Genomic DNA, 11,073 nt, shown 5'->3' on the forward strand with positions numbered 1-11,073 from the left:
TATTTGAGCAAGCACGACTCTCCCATCAAATTTTCCATCATAACAGGAGAGCCTCACAAAAACAGTTCCAACTGACAGTGGATCAAGCCCGTAACATTATTCTAACATGCCCAGACTGCCAGGCAATCACCCCTGTGCCTCAAATTGGGACAAATCCACGTAACACAGCACCTCTTCAACTGTGGCAGACAGATGTCACTCACATTCCTGAATTTGGCCGTCTAAAATACGTACATGTAACGATAGATACTCACTCTTCTTACATATTTGCCACAGCACATACAAGTGAAAACAGTCACAATGCCCGTAAACACTGGTTATCAGCTTATGCTGCTATAGGAATCCCACATATTACAAAAACAGATAATGGGCCTGCGTATACCTCTAAGGCCACTCGAACTTTCCTCCAAGATGGGGCTGTTGAACATACTACAGCCATTGCTCGTTCTCTCACTGGACAAGCTATCACTGAGCACGTTTATCAAACACTGAAATCCATTCTTGTTATTATTAAACAAAAAAGTGGGAATATGGGAGACACACTACAAGAAATATTATGCAAGGTTTTGCTTGTTTTGCTTGTGCTGAATTTTTTGAATCATGTTCGTACAGATACAGCTTATGTGGATCGTTCTTTTGAAGCTTCCCCAGTGCTCAAGGAACAGCCTATGGTTAATGTTTGGAATATGGCCGCAGGACTTTGGGACTGTCCCCTACCACTGACAACTTGGGGTTGTGAATATGATCATATTTCCACAGAGACTGGCCTTACGTGGGTTCCAGCATGATATGCTCAGTCTCATTTGAAGGCAGAAAATAGCATCCAGCCTTTATAGTAACTGTAATTGTGTGTTTCTTACTTAGTGGTATTGCTTTGTAACTTGCTGTGTTAGAGATAATATTAGTAATAGTTTGACATAATGTGTGATTTTCTGTTTTACCAATGCAGTCTCAAGAATTAGAGAGTTTAAGGCAATAGCTAGGATGTGTGCTTCTTCTATTTTTAGTAATAGTTCAAATGTGTATTAAACAGGATTAATTAGCTTTTCTTAATTTGCAAGGACAAAACCTGGAAAGGAATCCCAGGCAAAGGGATGACCCTGTATCGTAGAATGGTTACCTCTCTTACATCCAACTAATTGGGATTTTAAAATATAACCATGCATCATTTGAGACAAAGGCACACGCTAATAGAACTAAATTTGATATTTGGTTTCCAAGCAGGTGTTCCACTTGGGCTCTATATCACGCACTGGCCACGCGGATATGGTGTACAACTGGAAGAAATCCTTCAGACCCTGAATGCAGGAGAGAATCTGTGGTGGGTGAGAGAGGAAAGGTGCACTTTGAAGCAGGGGACGCCCTGCTGGCACCACCTGTCGTATTCACCACAAACACTGTTTACTGTTTCTCAAGGGCCAATAAGTAATAATGCCCCTAGTGATATTCTAGTACATTTGTCCTCTAAAGTTGGTTCTATTTGACATGCTACTTCGTAAATTGCATGATCATTAATCAATTATTAGCCCAGCTAGCTCAGTCAGTAGAGCATGGTTATGAGCATCCTAAAAGTATTTATTGCACAAATCTTAGTGGTCATTAAAATTCAATATATCAGAGTATATGAAAATTGAAGACTTTTCTTAACTGGTTACAGATTAACACAATGGGACCCTCACGGATTTATTTCCAGGTTGCAGAAACTTAGGTTGCAGTACAAACATGTTCTTTTTAGTAAGTTTAACAGTAATGTTGTTATGTTGTATTTGACCTGTCTCTTTTTTCACTTTTAAAGTATTGTCAATCGAGGCCTTGATTGAGTTATAATAGTTATGTTATTAATATAAGTAATGTTGTTATTCTATAGGCAGTATCTTGGAATTGTTGTAATACAAGAAGAATTTTACGGAGCAGCAGCCATGGATCAAGATAAGGAGTTCACAGAGCAGCAGCTACAGAGCAGGATAGACAGCATGAGAACTAATTGAACAAATGAACTGAATTGCTTGCAAAATATGATTGGTCGGTTAGTAAATCAAGCCTTTTCAGCCAACTTAGTTATCTAAAAAGAAAACGGGGGAAATGTGGAGAGTCTTATTGGCATCTGGCTAGCTGAGAAGGGTCACATAAACACAGTGCAGCTAAACAAGCAGCCGTACCACCTGCAAGGACAGCAAGAACAGCAGTATGCCCTGAGATGGTGAGAAACTAGCTATGGTTTTGTGAACTTAACAAGGGAGTAAATATCAGGACGATAACTACAAGTTGCAAGGATACTTGGGGATGGTATGTAATTGGGAACCAATGATGAGCTCCGCTTTTGCACTATGTATGAGCTAATTATCTGCATTATAAAGGTACACGCAGCCAAGCAATAAAGGAGACTAGCTGATCATATGTCAATGACAGGTGTGGTCGTTTGCTTTTCTCCCGCCCTCTCCGACACTGAAGAACTGTGTTGTTTAATCTGTGGGTTTTGAAGGGAATGGGACAAACTGTTTTGATGGTATAAGAAAGTGTAGTTGTTAATGGCTTACAGAAGTGTAACAGGGTATATGGAAGTGTAACTGAGGGTATGTGGAAGTGTAACTGAGGGTACAAATAGTGGAATAGTGTACAGAGGAAAAAGGGTTAAAGAGAAAGTGAGTTTATCTGTGCTGGCATGAGAGCAACCCCCCCGCACCATTCCCCTGCAAGCAGAACTCTGAGTGAGAGGGAGAGCCAGGATCAGAGACTGCTGCTGTAAACAGCGAAGGGGGAGGTGGAGAGGACAGGGCACTGGAAGTGAGAATGTGCAGAGATCTAGGAAACGTGAAATCCCAGTGTTAGCACTGGATGGCTCTGGAGAGGAGGTGAAATGTAATAATGACAGTTTGGAAAGGGCGAAAGTTTGGGAAGGACACAGGTTGAGGCTGGCAAAGATAAGCAAGATGTAGCCGGGATGTCAGGACTGAAGAGAAGTGCACAATATGGGAAAAACAAAACAAAACCAAAACAAAAAAAACCACCTGATTGAGAAACAGAGATGTTCAGAGAATTGAGAATAATAACAGCTGTTACTGTTGTGGTGCTAGAGTAGGGCCGTAGGACCCAGAGATCCCCCACGAGGAAGGAGGGGGAGGGGGGCTGGAAGAGCCCAGGGAGGCTGAAATGAAAGCAGTGTGCAAACTGCAATGGGACACTGGTAGAGAAATCCTACCAAGCTGAGTGAGAAGGAATTGCCTCTGATTGCAAAGCTGAATGATGAGAACTTGGGAAGTTTACCCTAGCAGATACACTGATGAAACTGCAACTAGGGAAGCAGGATAAAGTAGTTCATTTTCTGATGGATATGGGAACTTCTTACTACCCATAGGTGGTTTTGTAACAGTAGTAGAAGCTACTGCCCAACGAGAAAAGGCTTACTTTTGGAATTAATTAAATATAAGCTAAAACAAACAAAAAACAAAAAACAAAAACAAAAAACAAACAAAAAAACCAAGTAGGAATACAGGAATTCTTGTACCTGTCAGGTTACCCTGGCAAGAAATTTAATAAAACTGGAGCTAAGGGTCAAACAATATTAGCTAATTAAAATGGTAAGTCTGGTTTTAACACAAACTGGAAAAAAAAACAATGTTGTACTCCCAGGAGTTACAGCAATCTCAAATAAGACACTGAGGGGTGTGGGCATCGGGGCCAAAGTTGAAGCCCTAAATAGAAGTAAAAGCAAGGGCTCACCCAGTCAGGATAAAGTGATGCCCTTTGAGGTTATGTGACTGTAGAAGGATAAAAGAAATAATAGATCATTTTTTTTTTGAGTTTTAATTACTAATTGAATGGGAATTCAAGTACAAAACTCCAATTTTGCCAATTTGCTAAATTTTTGGGTAGCAAGTGCTTTAGTTTGGTAGAAGACATGAGGGCAAGTAAGGGAATCATTGAATTGGTACACTCAGTCATGGAAAATCCATGCACTTTATCAACCAAATTAAGGAATGAATAGGTGGAGTTTACCTTCTGGATTTGAGGGATGTCTCCTCTGCCTGGTTTGGCCAAAGGAAGCCTAAGGTTATTTGCCTTTGAATAAGAAAGCCCTAATAGAGGGCTTTCCAGGTCAGTTAACCTGGACAGTGTTACCCAGGATTGTGAGAACAGCTTAATGGTTTTTGAGAACTGGTCAACTCGTGAACTTGAGACCTGGGATCCTCCATCCTAGGGTGGAACTTTACTGGAGCACGTGGATGCTACAGCAACAAAAGAACTGTGTACAACAGACTGAGAGTTTGCTGAGTTTCTTGGTTTACAGAAAGCACAACTTACTCCACAGCAAGTGACATATTTGGAATATGAGATTACAGCTGGGCTTTGAACCTTAAGGACTGCCAGGAAAGAAGCCATCTGCTAAACCCCTGAGCTGCAAACTGCCAAGGAACTCCATACGTTCCCAGTAATGACAGGAGGATGCCAACCATGGATACACAGCTACGGACTGATGGTGAACTTCAAACAGCATGAAGTGAGTAAGGGATAGCCAGGGTGCACTGGTGCTCAATATTCAGGAAGCCCATAAATCTACACTGGGCCAAAGGATACTAGTTTTAATATCTCATACAGTGTTTACTGTATTGGAGGCAAAAGGGGACATTGGCTCTCACCCCAAAGATCCCTGAAATACCAGGCCCATCCTGGTATGCAGGGTGATGTAGAGATAATTGTAACTAATATTGTCAACCCAGTATCTTTCCTTAGCGGAACTCCCGGATTGCATGACTGCTTTGAAACAACTGAAGCTGCACATTCCAGCCGGTCGGTTGGACCTGAAGGATGAACCCTTAGAAGATGCAGAATACACCTGGTTAACCAACAGCTGCAGTTTGATGAGACAAGGAGACTGTAAGGCAGGACATGCAGTAACTGCCACTGACCAGGTAATCGAAGCACAACCACCAGCTGTGGGGACTTCCCCTCAGAAGGCTGAAATAACTGCCTTGACAAGAGCCTTAATTATATAGACAGATGCTAAATATGTGTTTGGGGTGCCACACGCTCATAGTACCATCTGAAAGGAGCAAGGATTGCTCACACACAAGGAAAACAGCGTGATGTAAATCTACCAATGGCTACTAGAGGTTGTAAAGGACATCAGAAATGTAACACTGCACAGGAAACAGAGAATAAGATGATAGATCAGATGGCAGAACAGGCAGTTGAAGAAGGCTTCAATTCCAGACGGTAAACTTAAAATCTCTGAACCCAAGCCAAGACCTGTAAGATATTCTAAAGAGAACAGGAGTCTAATTAATGATTTAGAAGGGAAGAGAGCAAGCCGACAGGTGGGTGCAAACCCAGATGGACACAATGTTATGTCCTTTAGTATTTTATGGAAATTGGTTATAAGGGAAGATAAGAGAATATATTGGGCAAACCAACACTACAAAGTACAATCCCAGGACCAGGAACAGGGTCAAAGGGGCCTCACGGGAAGGGGCCTTCCAGGGCAACAATGGCAAATTGATTTCACAGAACTCCCAAGAAAAGGGGGGTATCGCTGTAGGAAAATTTCTGTCACCTTAGAAACAGTTCAGGATGCTGCTGCAGATGCCTGATGGACAATCCAAGAGGAGGCATCCTGTTTATCCAAAGTTGAATTGCAACATGGAGTAGGCAGGGATAACACTGATTGGGGAATGGTTTTCTCTGGACTATGGGATAAACTTACTAGTTGCCAAATTTAGGATGACTAAAACAGCTTTTCTTAGCCTGCATCACCTTGCTACTCTTCGTGTGTTTTGCTTGTGTTGTTATAAGATGCTCTTTGTGTCTGTGCCAGGATACCAGAAGGGAATATGAGGTATGGGAGAGGCATGAGCTAAGGCAAAAGGTAGAGAGTGGGGCTTATTTCAGGATGCATCAAGAAAGAATAAAATAATCTAGCAGGTGGAAGCCCTGCTAGATTAAAGAAAAGGGGGGAATTGAATAGTGAAGAAGGACTCCATAGTAGCTGAAAGGGGAACATTTTGCTACAGAAAGGGAAAAGTGGCCTCACCAAGGCAAAGGGTAGTTACAGATAGATAGTTTATGTTAAGGGAGGACAGAGAAAGGAGGAATTAGACACTTAGTCAAAAGAAAAGCAGAGAAGAGGGCAATAAAGATAAGAAGGAATTGTCCGGAGACCTCTGACAAGAAGAAGGATTAGATACACCCGGGCACGACGACGCTGACATGGGAGAACTATAACAGCAGATAACAGCAAGAAGAAAACAGAAGAAGAATGTCATCCCAAAACAACAACAAGGGTCACGGGGAATGGGGTCAGAGGGAATGGGGGAATGGGGTTGCGAGGAATGGGGCCATAGGGAATGTAATGAATATGTAATCAAACTGGGGAGGAGACTATTGATGATGTATTAGCTTGACCTATATCTGTAACACCCTTTTCTCCTTACGGTGTGCAAGTTTGGAGGAGCTATCCCCCTTGCACCCGGCGCTGCGCAACGCTGGAATAAACATCCCTGCTTTATAACCAGTCTCTGGATTATTGAGTTTGATTCCGCAAGTCAATTTGGCACCACAGATGGGACCTCCTCTGTTCGGCTGCAGGACCAGCTGAGAAAGGGGACGCCTTTGGTGCGCCCTGAGATTTCTCGGCAGGACTCCCCTCCCTCATCTGATCACTGCAGGAGCAGACAAGGACCCTCTATCGGCGGACCAGGTATGTGAAATGGGGGACCCGTAAGTCGTGAGGAGACGTCCTACGCAGGGCACAGAGGAGTCGGCATGCTCCCCTCCAAGGGATGTGAGCTCACAGGTTAGGTTGCCGGCTGGGTTAGGAGGACTCCATAGGGAGTGCCTACAAAGGGGCCAGTAAGTCGTACGCATGGTAAAAGAGCTATTGCTCTCAGGTGATTGCTAACAGGGCAGAGCTTGTCTGCTCTCTCCTACAGGGTGATTTGGGTCATCCTGGGATACTTGGTATCATACAGTGCTGTCTATATAGGTGACCTAAGTCAACAACTAGCACCGGTGTTCTTAACATCTTTGGTTAAGCTTCACAAATGATTGTTGTCGTGTGAGTGTGGTGTGAGTGAGACGCAGGGGCGAGTGCGGAGTCCCGACCCGTGGTTCCGTCCTCCCACGAAGGAAACGGCCGGGGACGGATGAAGCGAAAGTTGTCCCCCCAATACTTGTTTGTCCTTGTTCTAATATGTGTTTATTTTTGTGCTATAAATTACTGGTTATTGTAAAATACACTGTGGTAAAACGCATATGGGGCTAGCTGGGAGGAGGTGTTGCTACTTGTAAAATAGTACGGTGGTTTAGATTAAGTTATGATGGGGGATCACAGGGAAAGGAGGTCCCCAAGTCACCGGCAGTGTCACCTCTGTCAGTGTCACCTGTGAGGCCACCGTGTGGGCTGCCAGCACCCTCCCACGGGCCATTGCCTGCGGGAACAGGGGGATGTGTGACAGCACATGCAACATAAGATGCACAACACACACATCCAGCATGCAGATGGGTGTGCAGCTTGTGAGCAACGCATGTGCAATGCAGCATGCATACCAGGGCATGCAACCCACACGCACACACTGCAATGCAGATGCATAACACACAGTGTGTGTGCAACACGTAACACAACACGTAGCACAAGACATAACACAGCATATAACAGCATGCACACGTGGCAATGCGTGTGCACAACATGCAACGCTCAAGCAACACGAAGTGTGTGCAACACGGAACGTGCAACACACAACATGCAACACACAGTGTGTGCAACACAGAAGTGCTGGAGCTCACCAGGAGATGGAAGCGCTGCGGGGTGGGGGGCGGCCCTATATGATGCAGCTGCAGCCTCAGCTCTTCCCCAGGACGGATAGACCCCTGGGGACCCCCCAGCACCAGGAAGCGCCCCGACACTGCTCTCATTGGGGTCACCATCAGCTGTGCCCGTGCTGGGGTGACACCGGGTTGTCCTGCCTCCACCTGAGGGTCCCACAGACATCAGAGTGCATGGATTCCCATAGCACACATCCCACATCCCCACGTCTCCCATCCCGTGTCCCCACTCATGCTCAGCTCCATCCTGGTGGCTCCTTTGGGGACGTTGATGGGGACGGCGATGTCCCCACTGTTGTCTGCCCGCAGCTCTATGAGGGCTGGTGAGGGGGCTCCAGTCACCCCCACTGTCACCTTCACGGGGACCCGTGGGGCTGTGACCCCCCCGGCCTGCAGCACCCGGCCCTGTGGGAGCACCAGAACATGCATCAGATGTGCACCAAGGCATGCAAAAGGCACCACTGTCTTGCACAAGTGTGCACAGTGGGCCTCAAGCATGCACACATAAGCATGCACACACATGCACTGCCTCGCACAAGTGTTGCACAAGTAGGCATCACCCTGCAGAAGCATGCAAAAGGATGCTCTAAGCATGCACAAGGCTTTGCACAAGCATGCACACATTACATCCACACCCTTTTCCATGAATATCTGTGCAAAGCATGCACTGCCTCGCACAAGCATCCATAGCTGCACTTGAAGCATGCACAAGGCTTTGCACAAGCATGCACATAGCTGCACCACCTTGCACAAGTGAGCATGCACGCAACCTTGCACAAAGCATGCATCTCCTCACACAAGAATGCAAAAGCATGCAACAAACATGCAAACATCCGCACTCCTTTGCACGAGCATGCACAGATTTGCTCACCAGGAGGGTGTAGGGTGCTCCGGGCACGAAGAACCTTGCACTCTTTTGCAGCTGCAGCACCCATTGGGACAGAACCAGCGGTACCAGCAGCTCCCGCTCCACAAGTTCTCCCCCTATAGGACAGTGCCAGGCCACGCCCCCATCGTGACCACGCCCACATGTAGCCACGCCCATTCCGGACCCCAAATCCCACTGAGATCACATGGGAACCCAAAATCCCAAAGGGACCCCAAAATCTTCGTGGAACCCTCAAACTCAAAAACCCCCAAACACCCAAAAGGCTCCAAAACCCTTTTGGAACCCCAAAAACCCCTTTGGGACCCTAAAAACCGCTTTGGGAAACCAAAAACCTCTTTGGGATGCCAAAAACCTCTTTGGGACCCCCAAATACCCCATACAGACCTCAAAAGCTTCCTGGCCCCGCCCCCTTTCACCGAAGCCACGCCCACCTGGCGATTCGACCACGCCCACCGTCAGGCGCAGCAGCGCCCCCTGCAGGTCGGTCAGCGCCACGCCCGCCGCTTTGGCCACGCCCACTAAGGATATATCCAATGAGGCGTGGCCTTCTGTCACCTGGGGGGCGGGGCCAAAAGGGGGAGGGGTCAGTGGGAAAGGGGCGGGGTTATGGGGAAGGGGTGAGCTCAAATCCCCTTGTAGGTTTAGGGGTCTCACCTGGCATTGCTGCTCCAGACCCCTCAGGAAGCGACCCCCCCGGCCCCCGGCATCCCGCAGCCCCACACGCAGCTGTGCACGGCCCCACACTGGAGCCCCATCTGGGAATCTGGGGGTCCAAAGGGTCAGTGGGGTCAAGAGGATCCCAAAGGTTAATGGGGTCAGGAGATCCCCAGAGGTCAATAGGGTCATGGGGAGGGGTCCCAAGAGCCAATAAGGTCAAGGGGAGATCCCAATAGGGTCAAGAGATCAATAGGTTTGGGGGAACTCAAAGGTTATAGGGTCAAGGAGTGACCCCAAAGGACATCAGGGTGGATTGGAGGGGAATTTGGGGGATTCAGGAGAGTTGGAGGGGTTTTGGGAGGTTTTGGAGGAGAAAGATGGGGATTTTGGGGGGAATATTGGGGAAACTGGGTGGGATTTGGGATTTGGGTGGGATTTAAGTGGGGATCTGGGGGGATTTTGGCTCCAAGGATCCCATACTGGACATGCAGGTGGACGCGCAGTGGGGCCGGTTCAGGGTCGCTCAGCAAAATGAAGCCACGTTCAGGGCGGATGCGCACCTCGAAGCCAGGCAGCACTGGGGACAACATATGGGGTTATAGGGGGGTATGGGAACACAACAGGGACCCCCAAGACCCCACTCACCGTATTTGCGCACCTCGAAGGCGGTGGAGCTGTTGGTGTTGGGACTGGCAGCCAACTGTGCCCGTATGTGCCACGTCCCTGGGCTGGGGACATGGGGACATGATGACCCTATGGCTCTCACAGAGCCCCTCTGGTGCCCTATAGGGTCCTATAGCCACTCATAGGCCCTATAGTCCTCCAGAGCCCCTGTCATAGACCCCTATGGTCCTCTAGAGCTTCCCAGAGCCCTTATGGTCCCTATGGTGTGCTATAGCCCTTCGGAGTCCCTATGGCCCTCATGATTCCCCATACTCCCCTATAACCCCTGTAGACCCCTATAGCCCCTAAGGCAACCTATAGTTCCCCCACAACTTCCTATAGCCCCACCTAGACTGCCATAGTCTCCCATAGTCCCTATCAACCCTATGGTGCCCTATAGCTCCCCACAGCCCCCTATAGCTTCTACAGCTATTATAATGTCCCAGTAACCCTATAACCCCCCCACTGCTCTGGCCCGCCTGAAACCCCTGTAGCCCCACATCCCCATAGCCCCCCATCCCACCCCATAGCCCCCGATAGCCCCCTATAGCCCCACTCACAGGGCAATGTCAGGCAACACCAGCTGGTCACTCAGCACCGTGTCCAGGGGCACCTGCTGCACCTCCCGCACTCGTGCACCCAATGGGTTCTAGGGGGATATGGGGGTACACAGTGAGACCCCAGCCTTGTAGGGCCACCCAAACCCCATAGGGTCACCAACAGCCCCAACCTTATAGGACCCATACCATGATGGTGACCAGGACAGGTTCAGGGTTTGGCTGTAGGTCGGGGTCCATAGAGAAGACCCGGAAACGCACTAGAGACAAAGGGATATATGGGATATATGGGTGAATGTGGGGTGAAAATGGGTTGGATATGGGGGAATGTGGGGAATAGATGGTGGATTTGGAAGGGTTTGGGGGAGAATTTTGGGGTTGTTTTAAGGGAGTTGGAGCATTTGGGCCGCTGGGGTGGATTTGGGGTATTTAAAGGAGGTGGATCAGGCAGATCTTTGGGGCTTGGGGTACATTTGGGGCACTCACCAG

Source organism: Excalfactoria chinensis, chromosome 27, assembly GCF_039878825.1.
Source record: "Excalfactoria chinensis isolate bCotChi1 chromosome 27, bCotChi1.hap2, whole genome shotgun sequence".
NCBI lineage: Eukaryota > Metazoa > Chordata > Aves > Galliformes > Phasianidae > Excalfactoria > Excalfactoria chinensis.